Consider the following 14,504-nt stretch of genomic DNA (forward strand, 5'->3'; position numbering starts at 1 on the left):
ACAATCCCTCCCACCGAGGCTGTATAGAAACAAAGAGCTAAGCAAATATCACATTTCTGTGAAATGTTTCTGGATAGTGTTGATTCATCGATGCCCAGTTGGCAGAGAAGAAGTGCAACCTGCACTCACTCGCTCCCATGTACAGAGCAATGGAAACAACCACTCACCCAGCCCTTGGCACAGGACACTTGCCGAAGAGAGGTCTGTTACTTCCAAAGACATGATGAGGCCTCAGGACACCTGGAAGCAGGAGAAGGCAAAGCAGGGAATGGAAACCAGTGCAGGGTCTGACCCCTGGTGATGGAGCAACAAGGGTGAAACTCTGTTTGCCTTGGATGCACACTCTCAAGGAGACAGGAGACATGGGATTGAAGGTGATGTGCTGAGATTTACAAGAGTGCACAGCAGATGCTTGGCTGACAGAACTCAAAGAAACCAGCGCAAAATATCCCCACAGTTGATTCTGAGACCAAGATCCGAGCTGCCAAATTTGAGGTAGCAGAGGCAACGGTCAGTGAGGGATAGGGCTACGGATGATGGCACACGCTGAGTCTCAGGGATCTGGAGTGCATTGTGGGATGTGGTGGGTCGAATCAAGAGAGCAAACCGAACTGTGTACCAATGATAAAGCAACCACACTGGTCGCGCGGTGGAGATTACCGATATGTCCCATGGCCACAGCCAGTGCATCTGCAGGACCAGAGACCAATTGGGCATTTTGCCAATAGAGCACGTGTGGGGCTGAATCAGAGCTATCGTGCATCTGGTCTGAGGGATCCAGGGGGCCTTGGGTTTGAAATCAGAATGAAAAGCCTTAGGATCTGCTACATTCCTAACCTGGGCTGGGATTATGGTTTCGTTTGAGGCACAGGATGCGCAACAACTCTGTGGTTGCCTTCGTGCACCCGTGCCACAAGGATGAGAGGACAAGGAAGAGTGGTCCAAGTCCACAGCGTGAGAAGAGGAAGCATTTCCTTCAGCACTATCTCCCAAAAGCGGATGCTAAATTTTGGATGGCACCGGCATGGTACGGCACCGAGGACACCAAGGTAGGTCTGCGGGATCATTCCAGCAGGCCCTGATGTGTGACATTCATTAATGAGCTTCCACTGGTGTTTCAGTAGACAGAGAAGCTCTGGGAAGAACTGCTTTCATTGGGACATTCCCGTGGCACTACAAAGGACCAGCGCACTCTCAGTTTGCTTTGTTTTAAACACTCCAAAATGACATAGAGCAGAATGCAGAGCTGAGAACCTTTAGAAGCCTCATTTCCACAAGAGGAAGTGTCCTGCACACTTTCAGAATTGTGAGATATGCGTAATCAAAATGAAGTTATGCTAATCGAAATAGTATGGGATGTTCATCACAACAAATGCAACACCAGCAATTGGAGATATACCAGACAACACACACAGGAACAGAATATGGCATCAATGTCTACGAGAAGTTGTCCTCACAGAAATCCCATGGAATTGCGTAGAGACAAGAGTCTAAATTTTTCACTTAACAAAGCCCTAGAAGTCTACATTAGATACCTGATATTACCTGACCAGTAGAGATGAAGAAGTACAGTAAAAGAAACAGGAAGTACCATTTTCAGTTCCAAAGATATTGAAGGCCCAGAAGATAAGCTTTCAAACAACTAGACTGCAAAACGCTCTCCAGACCAAGTGTTGAAAATGGAGGTCTGGAAAACCCTGAAGAACAACATTGTCTCAGAATCACAAAAGGCAGAATATCAGACAAATGGAAGAGAAAGTCTAAAGACGATCCAAAAAGTATCAGAAAACTCAATGGATGTGATAATATCAGGGCTAAAATTCAGTCCTTAGCAGACTAGATAATGCAGAGGGACGCGTGAATGACTGTGAAGACAGGGGAACAGAAATCCCTCGGTCAGAAGCAGACATAGGAAAGCAAGTGCAAACCAATGAAACATTGCTGTTGAATCCTGGGTTAAGACAGGGCATGAAAGACTAGGGTTCATAAGAGTCCCAGATGGAAAAGCAAGAGATAAAGGAACAAAAATTTTCTGAAAATATATCTGAAGAAAAATCAGACTGTAACTTGCTGAAAGCCAAGAAAGAATCATTTATGCGAATTCAGGAATTACACAGCATCCAAAGGAGGTGGAATCCCAATAGACCTACCAGCAGCTGTATGATTCAAATCAACAAAGTTACGAATATCCCAGTGATTTAAAATGCACCTGGAGGAAACAACATAGTCACAAGGGAACCTCCAGAGGGGTTTCAGCTGATATCTCGGCAGCAATATTGCAGGACAGGGAGGAGTGCCAGGACACAGTCCATATCCTGAATGGCCAAATGCTGCCTCCTAGGGTAGCCTATGCCCCATGACCACCATTTCTAATAGCGGCAGAGCTAGAGAATTCCACAGACCGGCAAATCTTAAAAGAATTCAGCAGTTCAAAACTTCTTCTAAAAGGAAGGTTGAGAATACTCCCCTGAATAGAAAAGCAGCAAGATGAAATGGAAAGAAGAAAACCATTATTGGAAATGCAAGAAGAGCATGAGTGGCAAAGAAGAAACAAGAAGAAGGCAAGGAGGACATCAAAACCCTAAAGATGGGAGAGGGAAGCAGGAAATCATAGGTGATTGGAAGCACTCTCTTAAGTGAATCAGCTTATTGGCTCTCTGTTTGAAGCGAAAGGAGAGATGCATGGCCTGACGTGTTTGCAAAACAAGCAAGAAGCAGACCAACAAAGAATCAAACCAACAAACAAGCACCAAAAGGGTACGGTTGGCTGACATATACCAAGGGAATCATGATTATTCAAAAGAAAATACTCAAGGTGATGTCAAGGATCATTCAGCACGCATCGACCCAGTATCGCAGCTTGCATGTACTCAGCACACTTGTCTTCGGAAATCAGAGGCGTGCATTCATATTCGTAAATATTGATTCATAAGAGCATATCGTGACCTAAGCCAAATGCCGATTTGGAATCAAATGGATTCCTAGTCCGTGATGTAGACTTGTATGTCTTCCAACAGGATGAAGGAATGCCATATTCTACGCTACGTAGAGAAGAAATGTAAGAAGCCTATAACAAAGGCACGTAGATCTGCCAAAGTGTACTAAGAGCAAAAGAGACAGACAGTAAAGTGCACATTGGGGTTGGTTTCATTTCTTGGAATTTCAGCCCCCATGAAACAAATGGATCCATGTCCTGAGAGTGCGGGTGTTTCAGCAGAAATCAGGCGACGCATATGTATTCCGGGTGTACGGATATTATAGGAACATAAGTCTCCTTTAGAGGGTCTCTGTGTACTGTGAACTGTTAGAAAGTTTAAAGACGTGTGAAACCATCAACTAAAAAGGGACCCACTTCCCTCCATTGGTTCTGTGCATACAGATCTGAACAAAAGGAAAGAGGGAAGAAGAGAGGCCCATGGGACGCTAGTGGGTAGAATCACATTTACCTTAGGAACCTCTGGTCGGATGCAGCCCCTCCCCCAACACTGACAAGATGCAGCAGCCATTGGGGATGGCAGTTACCGGTTGGATTCCAGGTGGAATGTTGGTGTGTACCGCGAGGCTTGTTGTGGCTGTTGGATCCTAGGTAACCGGGCAGAGTTCTGTGGGTGGATCAGTGTGATGGAGGGGCTGCCGCCCTCTGTGGAGCTTGGCTTAGGTGTTTGGTCCGAGAAGCTGTGTAAGTTCGAGATACTGCTGCTGCCCAAAGACCTGAGTTCACAGGTCAGTTTCCAGAACCTTTAAGAGCAGACAGTGGAAGATCTGCCTGTCATCAGCTTACTGGTGAGGCTCCGAGGTACTTTCAGACTTGCCCAGTCCTGGTGAAGTCGACTTTAGGGGAGACACGAAGAGAAGCTGGGCGAAAAGCTGCCTGCACGGATTGAGGAGAGATGCGAACACATGGATGAGAGATGTTCTGCTACAATGGAGAATACTGGCGTGGAGACAGCTGTAGAGGATACCAGGCTCAAAAGACATTCATGAGACATATTGATCCTCGCTGATACGGGCAGAAACATACGGAGTGCCAACGTGGACTTGAGGAAGTTCCTCAATTCTCTTCTCCAAGAACGGGTCCAAGGTCCCTGATATCTGCAAGAGAAGAAATGGCAGAGATGATCAAAACGCTCCTGTTCTTGGAAGAGGTCGTGAGAATCCACACGTCCCAAGGGGCATTCCCAAGCCATTCAGACAAGAATTCACCAAGCCCAGGTAAGCCTTTTCCCAGGTTTGGGCCTAGCTAGCAAGCACTTGCCCTTCCCTCCCCTCCACTCAGGCATCCATTTGGAAGGATCAGTACCTGAGCTGCAATGAAGCCATTACGAGAAGAGCAAGCCCCTCCTAGAATCAGAGTTCCTCCAGCTTCACACTCTGTGAACAACAGTGAACTCCTTAAAGGTCAAAGAGTCTCGGCTGGAATCGATAGGAATTGAATACTTAGCTCACACCTAGAAACGATGGCCTTCCGCTAGATTCAGCAAATGTTGTGTTTATGTCTTCCCTGGGGTGAAGGGAGTGTGGTAAGTGAGGGGAATCTTTGACTGAACTTGAATCTGTATTAGGCCTCAGTTTTTCAAGACAGTATAGGTAAATAGTACATGTCAGAAAGTGAACTGTACTGTAAAAGTCGCCAATGACATTAAAGACACAGCTTCTGTGGATCGTCTTTCAATTGAGTCAAGCCCCCGGGGGCACTATATCATGGGGGTGCAGACTTGGTTGCGTTAAATGGCTTTACCCAACATGATCGGGTGATTAAGCGTTCTCATCACTGATAGAAGAACACCTGGTTCTCAATAGACTAGCATAACTGCAGCAGGGTTGTCCTAGCTATAATGCCTCTAGGTGCTTTTGGATTCAAACCTAAATGGATATATTTGGTTTCTTTCCTCTTGTATTTTCCTAGAGAGGGATGTTACCCCTTGAAATGCCAACATTGGCCAGTAGGTGTCATTTTGACTAAAGGGCACCACATGCACAAGTGTATCCAAGGTTGGGGGTTATTTCATGTTTCCAATAGTTATTTCATGGTTCCTGTTGGTTTCGGAGGCTTCAACCGTAAAGAGCTAACATGACCCCTTTAACAGTTTGGACTGGAAGTTTGCATTCTTTCTGTCTAGGTTTTCCGTAGAGCTGACAAAATGTTACCAAAATTGACAAGTCTGGCTTCTAGGTCGATACAGTGTGTTTCAAAAAATAACTTCATTTTCGTATACTCCCAAAACATGTAAATGAATTCTGTTAAACTTCTTAAAGACTGCAAATGAGATATCAACACACTGTCAAAACAGGTGTCTTCGGACAATCCCTCCCACCGAGGCTGTATAGAAACAAAGAGCTAAGCAAATATCACATTTCTGTGAAATGTATCTGGATAGTGTTGATTCATCGATGCCCAGTTGGCAGAGAAGAAGTGCAACCTGCACTCACTCGCTCCCATGTACAGAGCAATGGAAACATCCACTCACCCAGCCCTTGGCACAGGACACTTGCCGAAGAGAGGTCTGTTACTTCCAAAGACAGGATGAGGCCTCAGGACACCTGGAAGCAGGAGAAGGCAAAGCAGGGAATGGAAACCAGTGCAGGGTCTGACCCCACGTGATGGAGCAACAAGGGTGAAACTCTGTTTGCCTTGGACGCACACTCTCAAGCGGACAGGAGACATGGGATTGAAGGTGATGTGCTGAGATTTACAAGAGTGCACAGCAGATGCTTGGCTGACAGAACTCAAAGAAACCAGCGCAAAATATCCCCACAGTTGATTCTGAGACCAAGATCCGAGCTGCCAAATTTGAGGTAGCAGAGGCAACGGTCAGTGAGGGATAGGGCTACGGATGATGGCACACGCTGAGTCTCAGGGATCTGGAGTGCATTGTGGGATGTGGTGGGTCGAATCAAGAGAGCAAACCGAACTGTGTACCAATGATAAAGCAACCACACTGGTCGCGCGGTGGAGATTACCGATATGTCCCATGGCCACAGCCAGTGCATCTGCAGGACCAGGGACCAATTGGGCATTTTGCCAATAGAGCACGTGTGGGGCTGAATCAGAGCTATCGTGCATCTGGTCTGAGGGATCCAGGGGGCCTTGGGTTTGAAATCAGAATGAAAAGCCTTAGGATCTGCTACATTCCTAACCTGGGCTGGGATTATGGTTTGGTGTGAGGCACAGGATGCGCAACAGCTCTGTGGTTGCCTTCGTGCACCCGTGCCACAAGGATGAGAGGACAAGGAAGAGTGGTCCAAGTCCACAGCGTGAGAAGATGAAGCATTTCCTTCAGCACTATCTCCCAAAAGCGGATGCTACATTTTGGATGGCACCGGCACGGTACGGCACCGAGGACACCAAGGTAGGTCTGCGGGATCATTCCAGCAGTCCCTGAAGTGTGACATCCATGGATGAGCTTCCACTGGTGTTTCAGTAGACAGAGAAACTCTGGGAAGAATTGCTTTCATTGGGACATTCCCGTGGCACTGCAAAGCACAAGCGCACTCTCAGTTTGCTTTGTTTTAAACACTCCAAAATGACATAGAGCAGAATGCAGAGCTGAGAACGTTTAGAAGCCTCATTTCCACAAGAGGAAGTGTCCTGCACACTTTCAGAATTGTGAGATATGCGTAATCAAAATGAAGTTATGTTAATCGAAATAGTATGGGATGTTCATCACAACAAATGCAACACCAGCAATTGGAGATATACCAGACAACACACACAGGAACAGAATATGGCATCAATGTCTAGGAGAAGTTGTCCTCACAGAAATCCCATGGAATTGCGTAGAGACAAGAGTCTAAATTTTTCACTTAACAAAGCCCTAGAAGTCTACATTCGATACCTGATATTACCTGACCAGTAGAGATGAAGAAGTACAGTAAAAGAAACAGGAAGTACCATTTTCAGTTCCCAAGATATTGAAGGCCCAGAAGATAAGCTTTCAAATCACTAGACTGCAAAACGCTCTCCAGACCAAGTGTTGAAAATGGAGGTCTGAAAAACCCTCAAGAACAACATTGTTTCAGAATCACAAAAGGCAGAATATCAGAAAAGGGGAAGAGAAAGTCTTAAGACGAGCCAAAAAATATCAGAAAACTCAATGGATGTGATAATATCAGGGCTAAAATTCAGTCCTTAGCAGACTAGATAATGCAGAGGGACGCGTGAATGACTGTGAAGACAGGGGAACAGAAATCCCTCGGTCAGAAGCAGACATAGGAAAGCAAGTGCAAACCAATGAAACATGGCTGTTGAATCCTGGGTTAAGACAGGGCATGAAAGACTAGAGTTCATAAGAGTCCCAGATGGAAAAGCAAGAGATAAAAAACAAAAATGTCTGAAGATGTATCTGTAGAAAAATCAGACTGAAACGTGCTGAAAGCCAAGAAAGAATCATCTATGCGAATTCAGGAAGTACACAGCATCCAAAGGAGGTGGAATCCCAATAGACCTACCAGCAGCTGTATGATTCAAATCAACAAAGTTCACGAATATCCCAGTGATTTAAAATGCACCTGGAGGAAACAACATAGTCACAAGGGAACCTCCAGAGGGGTTTCAGCTGATATCTCGGCAGCAATATTGCAGGACAGGGAGGAGTGCCAGGACACAGACCATATCCTGAATGGCCAAATGCTGCCACCTAGGGTAGCCTATGCCCCATGACCACCATTTCTAATAACGGCAGAGCTAGAGAATTCCACAGACCGGCAAATCTTAAAAGAATTCAGCCGTTCAAAACTTCTTCTAAAAGGAAGGTTGAGAATACTCCCCTGAATAGAAAAGCAGCAAGATGAAATGGAAAGAAGAAAACCATTATTGGAAATGCAAGAAGAGCATGAGTGGCAAAGAAGAAACAAGAAGAAGGCAAGGAGGACATCAAAACCCTAAAGATGGGAGAGGGAAGCAGGAAATCATAGGTGATTGGAAGCACTCTCTTAAGTGAATCAGCTTATTGGACTCTCTGTTTGAAGCGAAAGGAGAGATGCATGGCCTGACGTGTTTGCAAAACAAGCAAGAAGCAGACCAACAAAGAATCAAACCAACAAACAAGCACCAAAAGGGTACGGTTGGCTGACATATACCAAGGGAATCATGATTATTCAAAAGAAAATACTCAAGGTGATGTCAAGGATCATTCAGCACGCATCGACCCAGTATCGCGGCTTGCATGTACTCAGCACACTTGTCTTCGGAAATCAGAGGCGTGCATTCATATTCGTAAATATTGATTCATAAGAGCATATCGTGACCTAAGCCAAATGCCGATTTGGAATCAAATGGATTCCTAGTCCGTGATGTAGACTTGTATGTCTTCCAACAGGATGAAGGAATGCCATATTCTACGCTACGTAGAGAAGAAATGTAAGAAGCCTATAACAAAGGCACGTAGATCTGCCAAAGTGTACTAAGAGCAAAAGAGACAGACAGTAAAGTGCACATTGGGGTTGGTTTCATTTCTTGGAATTTCAGCCCCCATGAAACAAGTGGATCCATGTCCTGAGAGTGCGGGTGTTTCAGCAGAAATCAGGCGACGCATATGTATTCCGGGTGTACGGATATTATAGGAACATAAGTCTCCTTTAGAGGGTCTCTGTGTACTGTGAACTGTTAGAAAGTTTAAAGACGTGTGAAACCATCAACTAAAAAGGGACCCACTTCCCTCCATTGGTTCTGTGCATACAGATCTGAACAAAAGGAAAGAGGGAAGAAGAGAGGCCCATGGGACGCTAGTGGGTAGAATAACATTTACCTTAGGAACCTCTCGTCGGATGCAGCCCCTCCCCCAACACTGACAAGATGCAGCAGCCGTTGGGGATGGCAGTTACCGGTTGGATTCCAGGTGGAATGTTGGTGTGTAACGCGAGGCTTGTTGTGGCTGTTGGATCCTAGGTAACCGGGCAGAGTTCTGTGGGTGGATCAGTGTGCTGGAGGGGCTGCCGCCCTCTGTGGAGCTTGGCTTAAGTGTTTGGTCCTGGAAGCTGTGTAAGTTCGAGATACTGCTGCTGCCCAAAGACCTGAGTTCACAGGTCAGTTTCCAGAACCTTTAAGAGCAGACAGTGGAAGATCTGCCTGTCATCAGCTTACTGGTGATGCTCCGAGGTACTTTCAAACATGCCCAGTCCTGGTGAAGTCGACTTTAGGGGAGACACGAAGAGAAGCTGGGCGAAAAGCTGGCTGCACGGATTGAGTAGAGATGCGAACACATGGATGAGAGATGTTCTGCTACAATGGAGAATACTGGCGTGGAGACAGCTGTAGAGGATACCAGGCTCGAAAGACATTCATGAGACATATTGATCCTCGCTGATACTGGCAGAAACTTACGGAGTGCCAACGTGGACTTGAGGAAGTTCCTCAATTCTCTTCTCCAAGAACGGGTCCAAGGTCCCTGACATCTGCAAGAGAAGAGATGGCAGAGATGATCAAAACGCTCCTGTTCTTGGAAGAGGTCGTGAGAATCCACACGTCCCAAGGGGCATTCCCAAGCCATTCAGACCAGAATTCACCAAGCCCAGGTAAGCCTTTTCCCAGGTTTGGGCCTAGCTAGCAAGCACTTGCCCTTCCCTCCCCTCCACTCAGGCATCCATTTGGAAGGATCAGTACCTGAGCTGCAATGAAGCCATTACGAGAAGAGCAAGCCCCTCCTAGAATCAGAGTTCCTCCAGCTTCACACTCTGTGAACAACAGTGAACTCCTTAAAGGTCAAAGAGTCTCGGCTGGAATCGATAGGAATTGAATACTTAGCTCACACCTAGAAACGATGGCCTTCCGCTAGATTCAGCAAATGTTGTGTTTATGTCTTCCCTGGGGTGAAGGGAGTGTGGTAAGTGAGGGGAATCTTTGACTGAACTTGAATCTGTATTAGGCCTCAGTTTTTCAAGACAGTATAGGTAAATAGTACATGTCAGAAAGTGAACTGTACTGTAAAAGTCGCCAATGACATTAAAGACACAGCTTCTGTGGATCGTCTTTCAATTGAGTCAAGCCCCCGGGGGCACTATATCATGGGGGTGCAGACTTGGTTGCGTTAAATGGCTTTACCCAACATGATCGGGTGATTAAGCGTTCTCATCACTGATAGAAGAACACCTGGTTCTCAATAGACTAGCATAACTGCAGCAGGGTTGTCCTAGCTATAATGCCTCTAGGTGCTTTTGGATTCAAACCTAAATGGATATATTTGGTTTCTTTCCTCTTGTATTTTCCAAGAGAGGGATGTTACCCCTTGAAATGCCAACATTGGCCAGTAGGTGTCATTGGGAGTAAAGGGCACCACATGCACATGTGTATCCAAGGTTGGGGGTTATTTCATGTTTCCAATAGTAATTTCATGGTTCCTGTTGGTTTCGGAGGCTTCAACCGTAAAGAGCTGACATGACCCCTTTAACAGTTTGGACTGGAAGTTTGCATTCTTTCTGTCTAGGTTTCCGTAGATCTGACAAAATTTTAACAAAATTGACAAGTCTGGCTTCTAGGTCGATACAGTGTGTTTCAAAAAATAACTTCATTTTCGTATACTCCCAAAACATGTAATTGAATTCTGTTAAAATTCTTAAAGACTGCAAATGAGATATCAACACACTGTCAAAACAGGTGTCCTCGGACAATCCCTCCCACCGAGGCTGTATAGAAACAAAGAGCTAAGCAAATATCAAATTTCTGTGAAATGTATCTGGGTAGTATTGATTCATCGATGCCCAGTTGGCAGAGAAGAAGTGCAACCTGCACTCACTCGCTCCCATGTACAGAGCAATGGAAACATCCACTCACCCAGCCCTTGGCACAGGACACTTGCCGAAGAGAGGTCTGTTACTTCCAAAGACAGGATGAGGCCTCAGGACACCTGGAAGCAGGAGAAGGCAAAGCAGGGAATGGAAACCAGTGCAGGGTCTGACCCCTGGTGATGGAGCAACAAGGGTGAAACTCTGTTTGCCTTGGACGCACACTCTCAAGCGGACAGGAGACATGGGATTGAAGGTGATGTGCTGAGATTTACAAGAGTGCACAGCAGATGCTTGGCTGACAGAACTCAAAGAAACCAGCGCAAAATATCCCCACAGTTGATTCTGAGACCAAGATCCGAGCTGCCAAATTTGAGGGAGCAGAGGCAACGGTCAGTGAGGGATAGGGCTACGGATCATGGCACACGCTGAGTCTCAGGGATCTGGAGTGCATTGTGGGATGTGGTGGGTCGAATCAAGAGAGCAAACCGAACTGTGTACCAATGATAAAGCAACCACACTGGTCGCGCGGTGGAGATTACCGATATGTCCCATGGCCACAGGCAGTGCATCTGCAGGACCAGGGACCAATTGGGCATTTTGCCAATAGAGCACGTGTGGGGCTGAATCAGAGCTATCGTGCATCTGGTCTGAGGGATCCAGGGGGCCTTGGGTTTGAAATCAGAATGAAAAGCCTTAGGATCTGCTACATTCCTAACCTGGGCTGGGATTATGGTTTGGTTTGAGGCACAGGATGCGCAACAGCTCTGTGGTTGCCTTCGTGCACCCGTGCCACAAGGATGAGAGGACAAGGAAGAGTGGTCCAAGTCCACAGCGTGAGAAGAGGAAGCATTTCCTTCAGCACTATCTCCCAAAAGCGGATGCTACATTTTGGATGGCACCGGCACGGTACGGCACCGAGGACACCAAGGTAGGTCTGTGGGATCATTCCAGCAGGCCCTGATGTGTGACATCCATGGATGAGCTTCCACTGGTGTTTCAGTAGACAGAGAAACTCTGGGAAGAACTGCTTTCATTGGGACATTCCCGTGGCACTACAAAGCACAAGCGCACTCTCAGTTTGCTTTGTTTTAAACACTCCAAAATGACATAGAGCAGAATGCAGAGCTGAGAACCTTTAGAAGCCTCATTTCCACAAGAGGAAGTGTCCTGCGCACTTTCAGAATTGTGAGATATGCGTAATCAAAATGAAGTTATGCTAATCGAAATAGTATGGGATGTTCATCACAACAAATGCAACACCAGCAATTGGAGATATACCAGACAACACACACAGGAACAGAATATGGCATCAATGTATAGGAGAAGTTGTCCTCACAGAAATCCCATTGAATTGCGTAGAGACAAGAGTCTAAAATTTTCACTTAACAAAGCCCTAGAAGTCTACATTAGGTACCTGAAATTACCTGACCAGTAGAGATGAAGAAGTACAGTAAAAGAAACAGGAAGTACCATTTTCAGTTCCAAAGATATTGAAGGCCCAGAAGATAAGCTTTCAAACCACTAGACTGCAAAACGCTCGCCAGACCAAGTGTTGAAATTGGAGGTCTGGAAAACCCTGAAGAACAACATTGTCTCAGAATCACAAAAGGCAGAATATCAGAAAAGGGGAAGAGAAAGTCTAAAGACTAGCCAAAAAATATCAGAAAACTCAATGGATGTGATAAAATCAGGGCTAAAATTCAGTCCTTAGCAGACTAGATAATGCAGAGGGACGCGTGAATGACTGTGAAGACAGGGGAACAGAAATCCCTCGGTCAGAAGCAGACATAGGAAAGCAAGTGCAAACCAATGAAACATTGCTGTTGAATCCTGGGTTAAGACAGGGCATGAAAGACTAGGGTTCATAAGAGTCCCAGATGGAAAAGCAAGAGATAAAGAAACAAAAAATGTCTGAAGATGTATCTGTAGAAAAATCAGACTGAAACGTGCTGAAAGCCAAGAAAGAATCATCTATGCGAATTCAGGAAGTACACAGCATCCAAAGGAGGTGGAATCCCAATAGACCTACCAGCAGCTGTATGATTCAAATCAACAAAGTTCACGAATATCCCAGTGATTTAAAATGCACCTGGAGGAAACAACATAGTCACAAGGGAACCTCCAGAGGGGTTTCAGCTGATATCTCGGCAGCAATATTGCAGGACAGGGAGGAGTGCCAGGACACAGACCATATCCTGAATGGCCAAATGCTGCCACCTAGGGTAGCCTATGCCCCATGACCACCATTTCTAATAACGGCAGAGCTAGAGAATTCCACAGACCGGCAAATCTTAAAAGAATTCAGCAGTTCAAAACTTCTTCTAAAAGGAAGGTTGAGAATACTCCCCTGAATAGAAAAGCAGCAAGATGAAATGGAAAGAAGAAAACCATTATTGGAAATGCAAGAAGAGCATGAGTGGCAAAGAAGAAACAAGAAGAAGGCAAGGAGGACATCAAAACCCTAAAGATGGGAGAGGGAAGCAGGAAATCATAGGTGATTGGAAGCACTCTCTTAAGTGAATCAGCTTATTGGACTCTCTGTTTGAAGCGAAAGGAGAGATGCATGGCCTGACGTGTTTGCAAAACAAGCAAGAAGCAGACCAACAAAGAATCAAACCAACAAACAAGCACCAAAAGGGTACGGTTGGCTGACATATACCAAGGGAATCATGATTATTCAAAAGAAAATACTCAAGGGGATGTCAAGGATCATTCAGCACGCATCGACCCAGTATCGCGGCTTGCATGTACTCAGCACACTTGTCTTCGGAAATCAGAGGCGTGCATTCATATTCGTAAATATTGATTCATAAGAGCATATCGTGACCTAAGCCAAATGCCGATTTGGAATCAAATGGATTCCGAGTCCGTGATGTAGACTTGTATGTCTTCCAACAGGATGAAGGAATGCCATATTCTACGCTACGTAGAGAAGAAATGTAAGAAGCCTATAACAAAGGCACGTAGATCTGCCAAAGTGTACTAAGAACAAAAGAGACAGACAGTAAAGTGCACATTGGGGTTGGTTTCATTTCTTGGAATTTCAGCCCCCATGAAACAAATGGATCCATGTCCTGAGAGTGCGGGTGTTTCAGCAGAAATCAGGCGACGCATATGTATTCCGGGTGTACGGATATTATAGGAACATAAGTCTCCTTTAGAGGGTCTCTGTGTACTGTGAACTGTTAGAAAGTTTAAAGACGTGTGAAACCATCAACTAAAAAGGGACCCACTTCCCTCCATTGGTTCTGTGCATACAGATCTGAACAAAAGGAAAGAGGGAAGAAGAGAGGCCCATGGGACGCTAGTGGGTAGAATCACATTTACCTTAGGAACCTCTCGTCGGATGCAGCCACTCCCCCAACACTGACAAGATGCAGCAGCCGTTGGGGATGGCAGTTACCAGTTGGATTCCAGGTGGAATGTTGGTGTGTACCGCGAGGCTTGCTGTGGATGTTGGATCCTATGTAACCGGGCAGAGTTCTGTGGGTGGATCAGTGTGATGGAGGGGCTGCCGCCCTCTGTGGAGCTTGGCTTAGGTGTTTGGTCCTGGAAGCTGTGTAAGTTCGAGATACTGCTGCTGCCCAAAGACCTGAGTTCACAGGTCAGTTTCCAGAACCTTTAAGAGCAGACAGTGGAAGATCTGCCTGTCATCAGCTTACTGGTGAGGCTCCGAGGTACTTTCAGACTTGCCCAGTCCTGGTGAAGTCGACTTTAGGGGAGACACGAAGAGAAGCTGGGCGAAAAGCTGGCTGCACGGATTGAGGAGAGATGCGAACACA

The 14,504-nt window shown here is 45.9% G+C and overlaps 1 long non-coding RNA gene across 1 annotated transcript in view; it reads right to left on the reverse strand.

Annotated features, from left to right (window-relative positions):
• LOC140695372 (uncharacterized) overlaps positions 1 to 14,222 on the reverse strand; it is a 151,918-nt gene extending 137,696 nt beyond the window's left edge. The window contains exon 1 of the long non-coding RNA XR_012071103.1: positions 14,050 to 14,222. This is a non-coding gene — a long non-coding RNA (uncharacterized lncRNA). The remainder of the gene's footprint in view (positions 1 to 14,049) is intronic.
• Between the last annotated feature and the right edge of the window lie 282 nt (positions 14,223 to 14,504).

The sequence above is a fragment of the Vicugna pacos genome, unplaced genomic scaffold (genome assembly GCF_048564905.1).
Source record: "Vicugna pacos unplaced genomic scaffold, VicPac4 scaffold_197, whole genome shotgun sequence".
NCBI lineage: Eukaryota > Metazoa > Chordata > Mammalia > Artiodactyla > Camelidae > Vicugna > Vicugna pacos.